The sequence below is a fragment of the Drosophila gunungcola genome (assembly GCF_025200985.1).
Source record: "Drosophila gunungcola strain Sukarami chromosome 3L unlocalized genomic scaffold, Dgunungcola_SK_2 000003F, whole genome shotgun sequence".
In the NCBI taxonomy this organism is placed as follows: domain Eukaryota; kingdom Metazoa; phylum Arthropoda; class Insecta; order Diptera; family Drosophilidae; genus Drosophila; species Drosophila gunungcola.
This window is the reverse complement of record NW_026453179.1, coordinates 724245-743069: the sequence shown is the minus strand read 5'-3', so window position 1 is coordinate 743069 and position 18825 is coordinate 724245. Positions and strand designations below refer to the sequence as shown.

The 18825-nt window shown below is 36.6% G+C and overlaps 1 long non-coding RNA gene across 1 annotated transcript; it reads right to left on the bottom strand.

Annotated features, from left to right (window-relative positions):
• LOC128258534 (uncharacterized) lies at positions 1-18614 on the bottom strand. Its single transcript, XR_008267973.1, has 3 exons — positions 18557-18614; positions 1267-1302; positions 1-1208 (listed from the first exon to the last, which is right to left on the bottom strand). It is a non-coding gene; the product is annotated as an uncharacterized LOC128258534 (long non-coding RNA).
• Positions 18615-18825: the final 211 nt, after the last annotated feature.

The window sequence follows — 18825 nt, the reverse complement described above, 5'->3', positions numbered from 1 at the left end:
TTACAATTTAATTATCCTGTCAGTCAGACTGTAGTCATAAAAAAATTGAAGATTTATATTTTTAATTTGGAACTTCGGAATATTAGATTTTAAAATTTATTTACACGAAATACTGTACGCTTAAAGTTAAAAACTAAAGCTACAGCGATAGCTACTTTGGCTTTTGGCCCCTTAAATGCAATATTTTTAATTGCTTGATCTGTTATTATTACTCTGTATTTAATTATTTTATTGATTTTTATTATTTGGCATACGCATACATTTTCTGCCTGCCAATTTCCTTCTGGCCTCCAAGTCGTATACGCAATGTTTGCGACAGGTCTTAACTTAACTATTCAAGTGCCTGATTAATTGGCAACAAGTGTTTGGCTCCTGTCCTGAGTGACTGGCTGAGAAAAGGTCTCGATTCTCACCTCACCGCCGCGAGTGCTGATCGCGCTGTTGAACATGGCGTATGCGCAATGTGTTTTCCACTGCCTCGACTTCCAGTTCTTTGGCGGGCCAAAAACGGTGCGGCCAAAACAACATAATTAAGTATTTATTTATTTACGATTTTGGGCAACAACTACTACACGGATTTGAATGCAACAACAACTGTAGTGTATTGGCGTTTTGCAGCTTCAATTTCAATTTCAACTTCGACTGTGTGTTGCCACAATTGCTCATTTTGTTGGCTGCTTTGTGGCAACCTTGTGCTAAATTTTCCAAAACGTTGAGCCTCGTCGCCGTCGTCAGCACCCAGCCACCAAAAGTACGAAATACAAAACACAAAACCAAAAAGACGAAAACCAAAAACCGACAAAAAACAGATATACAAAAAAATCAAAAACACTATAAAACAGAAAAGAAAAACAAACTCTGTTGCAACTCTCTGCCGGGCAGCAGCAGCAGCAACAATTGAAGCTGGCGATAAATGTCAGTCAAAGCTCCGGCCACGCCCCCTCCCCCCAGACGCCCCCAATATTGGCTGACGCATAGCTGAAAAAGCTGCGGCACAGAGTCGCAGCTAGATTTTCCACTGCGATCGCATTATTTATGCTTATGAGCCAATGTATCTATCGGATACAGATGACTCTGCCACCGCCGTTGAGTCGCTTTATTAATTTCCAACGGCTCGTGAGATTGACACCATTTGCCAGGCAGAGATGACGCCGTGATGACGACACCGCGTTGCCTCGAGAACGGTGTACAGATAGCCTGGCAGGGTGCTAAAAAGAACTATGCAAATGAAATCACGTAATGCTTCGAATATATTTATTATTTTACCATTTAAAGTTCGGCATTTTGTTTGGTTGCCATTTCCTGCAAGGAAAATGGAAAACAAAGATAAACTTTTATGGAAATACTATAAATTGCAAATCGTTTTATAACCAAGTTTGTCTTTCAATTGTTTATTTTTATCAACACAATTAAAAACGGTTTCACTATTTAGTTTCTTTAGATAAATATACTTGTTATTATTTTAAATGTAATTTATGTTTAAGCCCTTTATATCTAATCAGTTTAGCTGTGCCCCTTTCAACAGATATATTTCTAAAAATGCAAATACAATATTTGTTTATGCCCAAAGAATAATTTGAATTAAGAAATTCCATTGGAGTTATTGAAACAAGTCGTTGCCTTAAATTAATGTGTCTTCGTCTTGAAATTTGATAACTGCATAGCTCAGTCGATGACCATGCACTTGGCATATGAAAATCTCCAATTAACGCATTGGAAAATCCGAAGAAAATCATCAGACATGGAGCCAAGAAATTAAAAAGAAAACCTCGATACCTCAACACATATTGCAATACCCTCTTTGAAGAAAAACCAAAGTGTTACCGTAAGCCAAATCAAAATGTTTAGAAATTCGAACTTAACCTTTCGGAAAGTGTAAGCTGGTGGAATCGTTGCGGTAGGAAATTACTTTAATTTGTTGATCCCCATTGTTGCTGCGGCGCTGGCAAAACTTGGCTAACTGAATGAGTGAACGAGTGGATGAGTGAGTGACTGGACTTGGACTGGCTGACTGGCTGACTGCTTGACTGGCGGCCACATGTTTTCACATGATTTCCACACGACGGACAGGTGAAAAGCAAGGTAAAAGAAAACCAAGTACAAGACCAAGACCAAATCGAGACGGCAAAGATTCACTGGAGCAAGAAAAAGAAACCGGGCGGGAAAAAGATGAAACCCGAAGGGAATGCACGGTGGAAAAGTGTTGACTTCTCTGCGGGGCTAGGGCTGGAAAGCCAAGAGTCAAGCCGAAGATTTGACGTGTTGTCTGGGTAATTCCTATAGAGTGTGAGTTAGGAGGAGACAGAAAAGATAGATATAGCTCCAAGCCAGGTTTCCTCTTCGGTTTCCTCCCGGGGGCCCAGACAATTGATCTATCACATTGAAATTGTTGCGCTGAGTGGAGCTTGTCTCGTTTTTTTTTTGACTTGCAAGGGGGTTCTTTTACTTCCTTCTTTTCTCGGTTTAATTGTTTCTTAAAATGCAAATTTAAATAATTATGAGATGGGGGCATCCACCGGTTTTGATGACTGACAACTGATTTGTGTTGACTTAGCGACCTTCTCTGTGTTTGATGGGATGAGAAGAGTGGGCTGTAACAATATGAGTTAAGTCAAAAAATAGGTTCGCTTTAAGCGAAAGAAAGAAGGACTTAATTAGGGGGATTTGGGTTGAATTATCGCTGTAAACAAGGAATACAAGGGCAAATAGGATGACAATAAACTTACATTAAAATACAACTTTATGGATTTAAAACTTAAGTTCAAGATACTGAGATAAAAGGAGATTAAGTCTTTTAGATACTTACAGTTTAAAAAATACTTTTTTTGAAAACCATAAGACAAGAAAAATTTTTTATGTTAACTCCTTACACATATTTCTTAAAACATTTGTGTAAGGCTTTGGATATTTTTTCATAGCAGCTAGGAACTGAATAATATATATAATTTTTTTTTTGCGAAGTGAGCTAATACTGCAATACAATTAATCAGCAGTTTTTCCAGCTTTTTATCCCATCGCAGCCTGGGAACATTTTCGCCTTTAGCTTTAGCCCTCAAATGCCTCAAGGTCATTTGCGACCGTTGCTGCGGAGTCCATAAATATGCATGTCTGATATGGCGGCATATTACAATATTACAATACTTATCTCGGCCCAACAAAACCCGCCCTAGAACCTACACATAACCACTATGGCAGTGTGCACTGTATAAAGTGAGTGCGAGTTTGAATCTCAATCTGAATCTGAGTGCAGAGACGAGTGCCTGACTACAATCGTAAATAGTTCATTGCTCCCCTTAGGGCGAGACAATCGTAGGAAAAGGGGGATGCCAGGCTACTTTGAGACGACTCCAAGACGCACACACACACAACTGAATAACTTTACACAGATATTCACGATTGCGGTCAAAATAATGACATTGTTAACTTTATTTGATATTAATAATTTTCATTAAAATTCATATATAATTAAATTTCCTAAAAAGTTTATTCACATTTATTTTCAGATCTTAGAAAAACAAAATTGTTCTATTCTGCTTTTAAGAGCAATATATTTTTTTTTTTCGTACTAAAATGCTCATTTAAATGGGGTGAACTATATGTATTACTATTATTTTTCGTTTAGTTGCTTAAAAACTTGTAGGCTTTAAAAATATTATTTAAAAATGAACTGAAGCTATGAATGCAGTGTCTTAATTGTTTTATGATGTTTTCCGGGACTTGCGTCTTATTACCATTTTGACCACTGCTGTACATAACTATGACTCTTTGACTGCAGTTCATAAATCTTGGCCCTTAGTACTTGCTGATACATTCTTTTTCTGGCTTCTTTGCTGATCCTACGCCTTTTTGTTTTTGCTGCACGTTGTTTCGGCCTTTCAGCTACCAGTTTATGATGACTATTTTAATATTAAACTAATGAATGCGTCGCAGGCACGCCGACTGTAACTGCCTTACACCATTCACCCCGCTTTTTAGACCAATGCTCTCTGTAGAGAAAAAATATTTATGAAAATTTTCCCTGCCACTTTGCGAGACGGTCGACGTCGACCCTTTTTGGAATTACAGACCATTGCTAATTTATGCGCCTTTTGTATGATTTTTCATTTGAGTTTTTACTTTTCTTTTGGTACGGCTAGGTTATTCCCCGTTTCCCTCACCCATTTCCTATCCCATGTCCATCCTTGGCTTGAAGTTGGCTTTGTGCTCCGCTTCCACAAACTCGCACTCGAATTCACTTATATAATTTACTCATATGTGGCAGCCGCAAGGAAGTTCATGAAGAGCGCTTTTCTAAGAGTTGAGGTTTGTCTAGGGGGTTTGGTCCCACTAATTGCATGATGGGCCATGTAATGGGCTGTAGCTGGGCGTGGCACATCGCATAATGTGTGTATACAGTTGATGGACATGAATGGGAAAGTTTGTTTTCGGCAAATGAGACCGAAACACGGATTAAAAAAAGGAAACAAAGGAATAAGTAATGTATACAAGACGATATGGTAGTGCATAAAAGGACAGGTTGTTATAAAGAAATAAGGGGATAAACCATTTCCAGACGGCTTTAAATTATAAGACTTTAAAGGAAATTTTAGCATGACTGTATTATTATATCTTTCTTGTATATTATTTTAATCGCATAAGCTTGTAATGCGTACGAATTAAGTTAGAATACAATTTATATAATATTTATTGAAATAAAAAAGTTCTTCTACACCAATAACTAAACAAACAGATGTTTTAAGTTTTGAATTTTTTTCTTTTAAATAGTGAAATATATTTGTATACTTCAGTATGTTTAAGGCTATTCAACTGTATCGCAAATTTTTAAATTATCCGCTGCCTAACTTAATTCATTGTTTTTATAAGTTTCTCTCTTGTTTACATCTTCGTTAATTAAAATATAACAAAATTTATTTTTTATTAGACAAATAGAGTATTATTTTCTTAAATAAAAATGTACTTTAAATTGTTTTTTAATCATGACGGGAAGAAGGTTGTTCTTGTCTCTAGCCGATCTACCGACTGCACTCCCACTCCTGATTCTCCTCATCATTGAGGGCTGTTAAATTTAGTGCCTCCACTTCAATTTTAATTACGATCCAACGCCAGAGCAGACTTCTTCGGGAAGCGACTAGGAAAATCGGCGATGCAGTGAAAGAGGGGAAAAGTGAGAGCGAGTCTCCCTGAACCGCATTCAGTATCTGTTGCACACATGTTCCAATAACATGGCCCTGCCACCCATTTTCCCCCTATATCACCATCCATCCCGCCATCGCCCATCTTAATCGTTGGGCTCCTTTGTTTGGTAGACAATTTAACATATTTGGGAATTCATTGCACTTTCTTTTATTAATACGCACACTCGGAACAAGGCGAAGTCGAAGTCGAGAACTCGCCCTCTGAGTTCGTCTGGAACATGTGTAAGTGCATGTCCCTCATCCCACACTTTACATACTACACTAAAAATAAATGCGTGTAAAAGTGATTTGAGAACTTATGAGTAAATATAAATTTCCGAATGTACTTAAACATTCTATGTATATATATATTTATATATTTATAAACTTATTATTATTTACCTTGTTTGTTTATAGAAATTTTTAATAAAATTTCTTTTAAGATTATATAAATTAGTTAATATGATATGCTTCGCATACTTATGAGTTTTGGATATCCACTCTTGCGCAAAATAATTTTCTTAGCTCCAAAAAAATGAAAGATTATTCATTGTTTAACACATAAACTTTCTGATTTTAGGAACGTATGTTTTAGAGTTTAAATAGTTTTCTTTCCGTGTCGCCATCCCTATTTCCCAGAACGAATCTTTGTCTCTGCCTAAATTTAGTCGCATTCCAGACTATTTTCGATGCTGTTGCAGCCGGGCATCTGTTGCTGGGCCTATGCCGCGATTGTTCCAATTTTGGTTATGGCCAATGATGGCAAGCCATTGATAAAAACAGAGAAGATCATCCCCTACAAATCCCCCCTTTTTAGAACTGCTCTCTTTGTGTCTCTAACCAGAGATATCAATGGGGAGATCCATCAGAAAGCTATTTTCAGGGGATAGGGAGGCAAAAATGGAAACTTATCTGCTAATCGCACATCTGTTTGTCACATGAATAAGGTTGGGGTTTGCTGGGTGACATGAAGTCATTCATGTCACACGTGTGCATTGTCTCTGAGCCAAGTTTGGCCTCAGTTAGCTAAAACTGATAGCAGCCAAACAACTTTTAATAGATGTTCTAGCTCCCATGCAGTCCATTAAACCCCCCACCTATTTCGTTTTACTCATTGCAATTGTTTGTCATAAATTGTTTGGCTAATGAGCAGCGCACGCCAAATCAAAAACAATGACAAAAAGCTATTTGCTGTTAGGGTGCTGATATAAAAGTTGTAAATGCTTATATTAAATTTAGAAATACTTTAATAAAATATTTATTTAAGCCTGAATTTCGGTAATTAATAAAGCATTGGCAAATAAAATAATTAATTGAATCAATTGGCTTCAAATTAATATTTGTAAAATTGAATTGGGTGCACATAAAATAAAAAAATTGCCAAATACTATTAAGTTAATAAGTTAAGAAATAACAAAACTTGCTTTAAAAATACTGAAATTATGGGCATAAATACCTTAAAAAAATTCTAAATGCTTCTTCTAGATGAAAAAATTCAAGCGAACCTCGTTTATTAATTTATGCAACTCAATTTTACCCCTTGATCTACGAGTTAGATCTTCTCAGGCAGCTGCACAAATTGCGCAAATTGGTTTGAAACAAATGTAAATATTTATAAATATTGCGCAAGACGCAAGGCCCCACCTCAACCTCCCAGAATCACAAATCGCCTCCCCCTTTTTCCCACCCAGTTTTGTAAATCACTCAAATGTGCACTGGATGATGATGATCAAGCAAAGCTTAAAACGGCATGATAATAATCACGAACATGCGAACAATTCAGTTCATTACATGTGCGGGTGTTGTGATCACTGAGTGAAAGAGAGAGAAAATAATGCACGAGTAAGATACACTGAAAAATAATAACTAATTAAATAATATTAATATTTTTAATTACATTCATTTGTTACAGAACTATTTAAAACTTTCTAAGTTTGCTCATCTTGCCCAGATTCATTTTTTTTAATAAAATAACAAGCTTAATATTTATTTAATAAAATCATTACAAAGTAGTTATAACTCTTTTTTTGTAGCATTTTTCTTCGGTGCAGCAAAATCATGTGACTGAGCTCGGGTCTTTGTTCCTTTTCCCCTGCCTCTCAATAATCATCATTGCAAATAAATACTTATGCGTATGAGTAATCAAAAATCAACAACACAACTGTCGCATTCTGGTTACATTTATGAGATTTTTTCTGATTTATGAGAGCAAAAATTAAACAAATAAAGTTTTGCCAAACCATAAAACTTCCCAACCAAGTTCTGAATTCATATAATTACCTAAGTGGGGGGGAGGAGCCTTTGAAGTGGAGAACAATAAGCGAGTGTTACGATTTCTCACTCCCAACGAAAAGTTGTCGTGTCGTCATTATCAGTTCCAAAAGGCGAACAGCGGGATGAAAAGCTGATGACGCTTCAGCGATTTTCACATTAGATTAAATATTTTTCATTTTAACTTTTCATTTTTGAGGTCATACTTCGCCGGGGGGGCGCAGCATAAATAAGAAAAAAATAAAATCTCTTGGGTAACAAAATTTTCGTTGTTGTTGCTAATACAATAATTGTTGCTGCGGAAGCGGATGCAAAAAAACAGAAAAAAAAAAACATAGCTGAAGAAGAGAAGACCGACAGACAGACAGGCAGGTTGAAAGGCAAACATGAAGTGCCAGCTACGACGATCACTTATATAGATATAGAAACGTCTGCCCAGTTGGCAAGCAACAACAATGATAATAATAACTGAAGCAGCTAATTTCTCAGAGGGTGAGGTGAGCAAGGTTGGAAATCGGGGGGGAAAAAAAGGGGCAAAACGGGGATCCCACCGAAGAGACCTTGCCTTTGGCCAAGAAGTCTGTCTCACTCCCAGCGAATGAAATGAATTTCCATTGTCTTAAATATATATTTTTTTCTGGCTTCCTTAGCGCTTGTTACTGTTGTTGTTGCTCTCATTGTTTTTAGCGTTGTTGATAGTGCTGTTGTTGCTGCTGTTGATGGCTGCCTCGCCCAAAGGCCAAGATCGTCGTCATATTAGCGTCCAAAAGTCAACTTTGCTTCGTCGCTTCCTCAGAGTCAAAACGATATTGCATAGTGGTATACAAATCATGGAATATTGGCTTAAAAAGACAATACTATTGTACAAAGTTATATAAAGCACTTTATAACTTTAATTTAAAGATTCAAAGATTTAAGTGATCGTTATGAAAGGTAATTTATATTTAATCTTTTAAGTTTGTTATAAATTCCACAAAAAAAATGTAAATATGTACTTTTGCCAAATTGGTAGAATATTAAATAATATTGAATAATTTTTCAAACTTAAGATTTCTCAAATCGTTTTGAAAGGAAATTTATATTAAACTTCCATGTAGGTAATAAATTGCACAAAAACGAATTGTAAAGATTTCTTATTCAAGATTGACCATTTTTCACATTTCGATAAATTAACATTTTTAGAAATCCATATGTGTTATCTTTAAATAAAGCAAGTATTTAACATTAAAAACTGCATATCAACTATTTAAACGCCGTATATATAAAAACAGATTAATTACGTATAACTCTATTTAACACACTTACAGCCTTAATTGCCAAATGCTTTTAATTTAAATTAGTTTTACATATGTATGTTTATTCAGAAAATGTATTTCATTCCACTGTTTTCCATTTCCAGGGCGGCTTTTCAAAAGCTACAAAAAAAAACGTAGGAACAAGAAAAGAAAAAAAAAACGAAAACCGAAATAAGCGACTGAGAAATATGTATGCGTATAATGTAAATTCCGCAAAGTGCGATGGACAAGCGATGCTTGAAATTAAAATAGGGTCATTAAGCGGACCATGGTGTGAGCTTGGTCGCAAAGAGGGGTCGACACAAGGGCGCAGGGGCGGGGTTTTTGGAGGGGAAGGGGAAGGGTCGGCAGCTGGCTAGGAAAGTCAGTTGTGGGCTTTCGGGCTGGTCTGGTTCGCCTCGTAATTGCTCTCTTGGCCATACAAATTTCTCAACAATTATTTTACGAAATGTTTTTCAATCTTCCGCGACTGCGGTCGTAGATCGTCTTGCATTAGGTTTTCCACAAGCAAAAGTGTGAAGCGGCGAAACGGCAGCGGGAACCGCTTTAAACCGACTCAAGTCCCCCCAAGTCGGCTCCACTCAGCTCCACTCAGCTCAACCCAGCTGAACTGAGATCGGCCCAAGACAGCCATATAATTATGATCGTTCGCTGTTGTAATACCCCAAGTGATTGCTGCCACCAGTGGCTGCAGTTGTTGCATTGGCCTGACATTGGCATTTGTTTAGTAATTATAGAAATATCTTTATGTGCGCATAGTTCATATAGTCAATAAGGTCTCCAAGACTCGAGAGTGATCGGATGACGTCTCAATGCTGTTTCATTGGACAGAAATCGCAGCGAGTCGGTAAGTAGCAAAGAAATATGAAAAAATATTTAACAATAAGGCAAACAAAGGCAAGGTCTATAAGGTGTTTAGTACGTTCAGTTTTGGTTGTGCCAGAATCTTGCATGGAAAATTACTGTGAAATAAGTAAGGTAATGCAACTCACTTGAGGAGGTGTTAAATTATTATTTAAGCAAGCACTGTAATAATAATAATTTATGCCGAACAACTTCAGTTAAATATGGTAAAGACATGATTATATTTAACAAGAAACAAAAGGTTATTATATGTGTCATCAACTTAAATTTTCGTTGTTATTAAACCAATTTGTGTTCTAATTACAATATTTTAATATATAAACACTAATTGTATTGAATAATTTCTTGACCCTTGTCATTAAAAAGTACTATTATTTCGTCACTTGTAAATGGGTAGTTTTCCATTTAAAGGATAACTGTTTATGAAAACCTCAAAATAAAATCGCTTTTCGTTGTCTGCATTTTTTGTGTATTTCAAAACAACCAACTTGCGTTTTAAATATTTAAAGATATCCGTACACCCTTAATAGCTCAAAAATTAGTTGAACAAATTTCATCCTTTTTTTACCATTTTAGTAATGTACACTATTATTAAATTAAAATATTTTCTGCTTTTTTGAGCAACATTTGATCAAGTTGATGTTGTTACCTTAAGTGGAGGATTATTCGAAAAAAGGTGCGAAGCTGCCAAATGAGTAACGTGCGGCCAACAAATTTACAGTTGTTCATAAGGCGGTTGCTCGTGTTGTTGTCGCCTGATTTGGTTGTTGTGGTTGTTGTCACAGTGGCTGTTGGTCGCATAAAAACCAGTAAGTGATTTCACAGAGTCGCCTGCCAACCAATGGACCGGGTAAAACTGACAAACTTTGGGTTGAAAGAGAGAAACACAAAATTTGTAACATATTCGACCAAAAAGGCAGAAAAAATATTTAAGTTTTTTTGCTTTTTTGTTGTTTGGCGGAGCTTGGTTTTTGTTTTTACACAAAAGCCAGCGGTGGTTCGTTGGTTCATTGAACTCGCCAGCGTCTTGGACTCTGACTGACTTATTGAATGAGTGAGACTGCAGCAGCAGCAGCAGCAGCAGCAGCAGCAGCAACAGCAGCAGCCCCAAAATGCACCAACAACATCGAAGTCTGCACAGATTATGTCACACAATTTCAGATTGGGGGAGTGCCGAGGGTGGCGAAGGGGGCCAGGGGGAGGTTGCACTCGTGGTAGCCATGTTACAACATCAATTGCTCGCGCCAGACAACAACAACAACTGGAAATGTATCTCACAGATAGTTGTTGTATCTGTATCGCATAGTCGGGGGCGGACGGAAAAAGCTGAGAGGGGCGAACGCATAGAATGAATCACATATGAGTCAAGAAAATATCTGGGGGCACATGTATTTCCCTATGGCTAAAGTTGAGGGTGGAAAATCTATATCTGAAAGTGACAGTATCAATCTGAGGTCATTATCCCAGGCCAAGAACGCCACTCACTTTCTTTTATCCAAGGAAAGCTACGAATTTCCAAACACATTTTTCTTGGGATGCTTCTGGCTGAGATCTGGAATTTATTGAAATTAATTTATCTTGAAGAAAAAAATTTAATTTATGTGTTTTATTTATTTATTATAAATTTGGCAGTGAAAGTATGCTGGTTTTGTGTTTCGAAAAGAACAATATTTTGTTTAAAGTTGCAAAAAGGCAATTTCAATAATATTACTTTACTTTGATTACTTTTTAATGTTAGCTCATATTATTTGTTTTTTTTGTCAAAAATAATATTTTGAGAGGGTTCTAAAATTGAAATAAATAGTTATAAGAAGGTTTGATGATTGATATGTTCCAAATTACAGAAAAGTTATTTTATAGTTTTGTTTTTGATTAAGTAAACAAATTTAAGGGTAAGAAATGATCGTTATTTTTTTAATTTTTTAAAATAATAATAATTTCTATAAAACTAAATAATATTAATATGTGTAGTCAAATAAAAATTCAACAAAAATTGTAACCAAAATTCTCAAAATTCCCAGCTTACCTCATTTCTATTAAGTACCATTTGAAATTTCCCCTGACATCTGAAGATTGTATAATCAACTTCCTGGCAACGCTTTGGCCCTCTATCTCTACTTGTATCTTAGTCTGTATCCGTATCTGTATCTGCACCTCCTCCTTCATTGTTCAGATTCGGGTGTCTGCAGTGGCGAGTGGGGCAAATAAGTGAAAGTCAAATGGTATTGACGCATTGAGCGCTTGAACAAATTAACTGCGCAATGAGCAAGAGCAACAACAACAACAACAACAGCCACACACACGCGTATGGAGTGTATCTGTGTATCTGCGGCTGCAACTATTTGTATCTTTTGTTGGCTGGAGCCGGGCTATTTGTTTTTCTATTTTTTCTGCTTTTTTTGGCAAATTAATTTCAGCCTCTCTCTCTGTCTAGGAAGATTATTAAATCCGAATTGAAAACCGAGAAAGGGAAACAAGTTTCGATTTATGCAATGCTCGAGGCTTTCGAAAAGTGTTAAAATCATTTGGTCAATCTTATCAGCGGGAAATGCGCGATAACATGAGGTAATTTCAGCCAAGTCAGTAGCTTTGGCTGTGAAAATGTAACTCGAACCAGAATCGTTCTAAGATATCCTTGGCCGATAACTAAACCGATTCGATGGCCAATAAAATGCTAATTGCCGGATAACGAGAAGCGTGAGCGTGAGCAAATTAACTTAATTAATGCGACAAGATCGAATTTGATTTACGCCACCAACCGTTTTGTAATTCAAATGTGGCAAGCTCTACGAATTGTGGCACTTGAATCGGATAAAAAGTATCTAAAAGATACTTCGGCAGGTGTCTGCAGCGTTTTTTGTGCGATGTGGGGGCGTGGCTGGTAGAACTTTCACAAATTAATAACACTTTGGGTTTTGGTGGCCGCGATGTGGAGCATCGCCCGGGTTCAACACACTAAGCCGCGACCAAAGATTCAAGCGAACCCGGAGAGCGGCACTTTAATTGAATTCGCGAGGTGAACAGACGCAGAAAGAGTGGAGAGCTGTGAAAGGGTTGGGGGGCAGCTGGCGGACCGCAATTTCCAAGAACCCGCCGCTCTGAAGATATACTCCATGGGTATGTATCTTTGTATCTTTGTATCTCTGTATCCGCCAAGTGTACTGGGCCCGTAAGCGAGACGACAGGCGCAAGCAAATAAAGTGAGTTTGAACAGCAAGAAAAGCAAGGAAGCAAAATGAGCAAATCGGCTAAATAATAATGAGGAATGGTGCTTTGCAATGGATACCCTGGCGAAAGAGGTTTCCTGAAAGCGGTAAGGAATTTCTCGTTAATGAGAGAACCGTTTTGTTTTCAGTTACAGAAAGGGTTTGAGAGATTAATGGTTATCTTAAATGAATATATATTACACAATAAAAATCATATAAATATCCCTCCCTAAAACAAAATTGAACACTACATTATTGTTGGAAAAAAGGAATTTTAAAATATCGACTTACAAAGACTAGATTTAAAGCTTCCAGCCTATACTATTCAATTTTCAAATTATCAGTGTTTTAGTCATTTTTTTGCGTTCTTTTTGTTGGCATAAAATGACAATTAAGTTTGGACACAATTCAAAGACTATTGTGTTACAACTATATAACCAATAACTTTAACTATATAAATTAAAGTAGGCAAAAAAAAAGACTGTTTGTTTTTGAATTTTAATACGATTTGTTCTAATAATATAAGTAAAGAGATTTTTATTTAAATTTTAAAGTTTTTCCAAGGCTTTAAATTTAACAAATATGGCTAGAGGTTAATGTTTTTAATAATATTATTAACTGTTTTTTGTAATAACCACACCATTACCCCAGCTTTCTGGGTTGAACGGAATTAAGTTCAGTTATTCATGGCAAGTGGATTGGCTGATTTTGAATCGGGTCTCGAAACTCGTTACTTGGTCAATGGCTTCTGCCTAGAAGAAGGGGGCGTGGACTTAATCTCTCCTTGAGGGCAGGCAGCATCTCCAACTGAAAGACTACAAACAGTCTGCCAGACTGAATGTCTGTCTCTCCGTAGTTCACTGTACTCCTTGCCCATTCTGCCCCGTTCTCTTTGTTTTTCTGTTAGGGGCTTTGGTAATTTGTAAATTGGTTCATAATTCGTTTGTTTGCTCGGAGGTGGTCCCACCCGCGTTCTTCTCTTACATACATCTTCTTGGATACTTTTTCTCCGGCTTCCACCGATTCTCCCGCCCCTCCAGCTTCCACTTTCTTTTCCCCTTTGGAGACATTGCGTTCGTTGGCTTCTTTTGTCTGTTTTTTGCTGGTACAAAAAAAAAAAAAACAAAAAAAACAAAAAAAGGGGGAGGACGGTCGGTTTGGACTGGTAAGTATCTAAAAGCTAACAAAATGAAATGGGCACAATCAACTAACTGTAAATACTTTTTGTTTTCATCATTTTTTTGCTGCTTCTTCTTTGTTTCTCTTCTTTGCGCTAAGTCGCGCTATAATTTTCTATTTCTCGATTTCTCACGAGACTTTGTCTCATTGTCTCCACGCCTCGAAATGTACAAGCAATGTTTGATTTGCATATTTTCGACACTCGCTAATTAATAAACGACTAGCGGGCAAAAAAAAACGAACGCAAAAGACAAACGAATTCTGCACTCAGGCGGAATGTTAAAGGTCAAAAAGCTTCCGACAAGGCAATTAGATCATCCGAAACCGATTTTGTGAAGACTTGGAAATATATTGCGTAATGGGATTTGGTTGGCACTTCGAAAAACCAGTCTTGAAAATCATTGCACACATGATTGTTAAGGCAAACATTCAAAATTATAGCAGATATCGATTTTTTTCATAGCTTTGTGAACATTTAGAGATTTGATTTAGCGAATTAAGTTAACTATTTTGTGATTTAGAACCAGTTCCACCATATCGGATTAAAGTTAACAATAAGCTATGTTTAGTTTACCTAAAAAACATAATAATTTATATTAAAACATGTTTGCAATTATACATGAATTCGAAAAAAAAACCATAACTGTCATAAAAAGTTAAAATTAAAATGGGATTTTAGAAAATCGTTTGAAACTAGAATATAACAGTTTAATTATAATTATGCAACCAAACATTTGAAGTTTTAACATGGTCTATGAACTGAAAACATTAAGTTACAGCTCTGTGGCGAATCTCCCAATAACATAACTTTTCTGCTGCGATCCGAGTATTTATTCTTTAAAAGTAGAACTAACCCATAAAAAATCAATAAATTGCAGTAACCAAATGTTGCCTTTCCCTCGTCGGCAAAGTTTTTAAATGTGCAGTGCGGAAGGAGGTCAGCGAGAAGGTTAATGCCAATTTACGTCAACAAATGCCCAGACATGCCATCTAAATCGAGCCAGCCGAGCCGATCCAAGCCAAACCAATTCGATTTGCAAGCAGAGCGAGACTCTTTCTCCCAGCCCCTCTGTCTCTTTCGCTCTTTTTCTCAGCTCCAGAGCCGGAGATCAGTGAGAATAAGTCAAATGCTTGGGCAATAATAAATAGAAGGGGATCGGAGAAAAGTGCAGGCAAACGAGCAAAACGAGCAGAGTCCCAAGAAACCCCTTTTCTACCCCCTCCCCCCCTCCAATTTCCAACTGGTAAGAATACCCCCGGTAATCCCCTCCATTTCGCTATTTCTCCGTCTGTCAGCGAACCTTCTTCGATCGGCAAACAAGCCGAACAAAACGCTTCCTCAACTGCCTAGCGGATTTACAATGGATGCGCAGCCAGGAGGAGGTGAAAGGGGTGACGAAGGAGTGATCCAGGGGGAGGGACTGCACTGAAAGAAACCTTAAATGAAAAAGGGGAATTGAAACAAAACTATATTAATAAATCAATCCACCATGTATTGCGAAATTAAATCCAAGATTAAGATTGATGTTGATATTATTTATACTATTTAAAGTAGATCGTCCTAATAAGCTTCAAATTTGAATAGTTTAAATAGTGTTGCACTCACATTTAAAATTAATTAATTGTGTTTACTTAATATTACCTAGCTATAAAACATTGTGTTTACGTTAATTCTAATTTAATATACATTTATTTAAGATAATTTTAAGGCTAATTTAAAATTGTATTCATTTGAATATTTCATCGTAATATCGGTCTTACCAAGCTAGTTTTTTGTGACTGCAAAAACAGGATCGTGGATAACTAATTGAACATGGTTGTTTGACGTTAATGTTTTAAGAGTAACTACTTTAAAAGCTATCTATATTTTACCTAATTGCTTTTGAATTTTTTTCCAGTGTATCCCAACCAATTGAGAGCAAGAGGGAAGCAAGTGGTGTGCGTTGGATTAGAGGCAAAGAGTGCGTCGCGGAGTGGTATGGTTCGGTATAGTGTGGTGTACGAGGATGGAATGCTTCGCTGGTCTCGGGGGCCAGAAATTGGCAAACAATAAAAGCCGTCAAAAAGTGCAGCCAACAGCAAATAGGAAAAGCAATAGCCAGAGAAAAAAAGAGGGGCGCCGAGTGGTGGGGGGCAGCGAAAGAAAAAACAGTTTGAAAAGTTGATTGTTTAGTTGGAGTTGGAGCATAAAAAATGTTAGCTACACACAACAACGAAAAAAACGAAGCAGAAAACCAAAACAACGGCGTAGGAAAAAAGCACAAAAAAGTGGAGCGTCGATTGGAGTTGTAGAGAAAATGGTTTTCCATCACAGTGAGAACAAGGATAAGTTTGGGGGTGAGGAAATGGCGGAGATCTGGGGGTAATTCAGTTCGGCCTGGCCAGTGCATCGAGAACGGGACCCAGCTTTCTCAGGAGATGTCTGAACCTTGGCTCAAATACATGTATGCATGTATAGACTATTATCATATTAAACAACTAACAGGGCTAGGGGAATAAGTGAAGGAGATGATTCTAAATCGATATTTTGATGCTAAAGGTGGTAATAAGAGCCACGTTTAATATGGTTAATAAAAACACTTAACTGAACTATCTAATTTTTAAGCTCTAAAGGAAATATTCTGTAACTTTATAGCTTAGACCACTATTTCGATATTTTTGAATTATAGTTACTATTTTCAAATATCTTTATCTTATTATTATACAACTTGCATGAACAAAGATTTTATTGTTTGTATTAGTAATGAAAAAAAAAAAACAAAAAAAAAACTGTTGTGAAAAATATACAAGCTCTTTTACATTATTTAAGCAAAATTCACAATTTCATTGTAACAACTTTAAAAATATTTCGCCTTACAATACTACGATCATTGATTTGGCATAACCGTATCTAACAACTTGAGATCTTCATCAACAAGGATAGATCTTCAGTCACGCTGTCATCTCTAGCTGCTTGTGATTTGGTGAAAGATACATTTCAGCTCTTGTCAGAAAGCAGGCACTGGCCAGGTCTTGGGCATGGAAAAACAGACAAATGTGACGGAAGAAAGCGCTTGGAGAGGAGCTTCCCGGGGTCTCGAGAAGTGAGTTGTGGGGAGTGGGCAACTGCCGTTGACTGACTGACATTTTTTGCGCTTTTTTCATATATTTTATTTTTGATGACGACGCAGGCCGAAGTGTGGCCTGACAAATGCATAAAACTCGAGGCTCGTCGACAGATATACATATACTATATCGGGACAGGGACAGAGACAGGGGAAGATCATGAAGATCTCCGAGAGAGTGGGAACTGAAGTTGAAGTTGAAGCTGGGAGCATTTTGCCAGTGATTTGCTGCTGACAACAACAGCAACGAGCACGGCAACAACCACACAACAACGACAGCGACGACGTTGTAGCAATTGAATTTTTGCACGTCGCCCATGAAGTTGTTTGTTTGCCTGGCATCGCTTGGCTCCTCAAAAAACACCCTTCCCCGCCACTTTTCGTACCCCCTTACACTGCAAAAAAAACAGATTACTGCTAGCAAATATAATATTTTAGGTACATTTGAAAAAAACATGTAGAAAATTGGGCTCTAAACAGGAGAACAAGAGCTTGAACTGAATTTCTTCAAAAAGGTCTAAAGCTACACTTGTTTGTTGTCAACAAAATTGCAAAAATGTATGATGTGTTTAGACCAAATATTTTAAATATTTTCAAGAAATCTATACAATTTAGAATAAAATCCAGCTACTTTATTGTATGTATTAATAATTTATTTTTATTTTACAGTAAATAAATATCGTCTAATATATTTTGAAATGTTGTCTTAAGGTTCAGATTTGAATCTAAGATATACCAGTTTAATTATCAAACGATTGTTTCCAAAATAGTTATATATTTTTACTAGTGCACTGTTATTGTTGCTGCTGCACTTGGATGAAAAATTGTAGAAGCTGTTAACGAAATCCAGCAACAACAACACATGGCCAACTGTTTGTACGGCTGATTGTGTTTGTTGTTGCTAGCTTTGCGCATATTTATGTTGGCTTTGAGTTACCGTTAGACGGTTATATGGCGGATTACATTTGGCGCTGCTGATGGCAAATTATCTGTGCCACAGTCGAACAAGAGTTAAAAAAGTTGGGCGGTCCGCGGGGGAAGAGTCAGAATGTGGACGTGGATGTGGCCACGATGACGATGATTGAGTTTGCTGCTTGCGAAAATAGATAATGTAGCTTAACTCTTTCCAGCTGTCCATCTCTCTAATGCATCCTCTTATTTATGTATCTTTCTAATTGACCATCAATCTATGGCATTCTTTCAATCTTTCCGAATCTATAAATCTATTTTATAATCCTGCTTAGAGCTTGATTGCCTCCCATGGCATCCAAAAATATAATAAATCTTACTACAAATTTAATAGTTTTTGTTCAATTTTAAAACGATTTTCCTTAATTGCATGCACTTAAGTACATAACTTTTCAAATAGCATTAAATAACTTAACTGTTATCCATTAATTACATTTTAAGAGAAAATAAAAGTCATATTATAAATTCTTAGATTAAAAGCAAAAACGGCTTACCTATAACTGTAACAGTTTTTATAAAAATCGTGTATTTTGTTGTTATTTTTTATTAAACAATCTTCTTTACTTTCAGTAGCTTTACTCTCCTAAATTCCCTTGAAAACTTTATTTACCATTGTTAACTAAATCGTATTGATTAGTCAAACAGTTTGCTTGTCATAATCTATTTAGTCAACCCTTATGTAACCGAAAAACCGTAAAATTCTATATAAACTGGTGGATAAATTCGATTTAGAACCACTATCCAGAGAAATATAGGCCAGGTA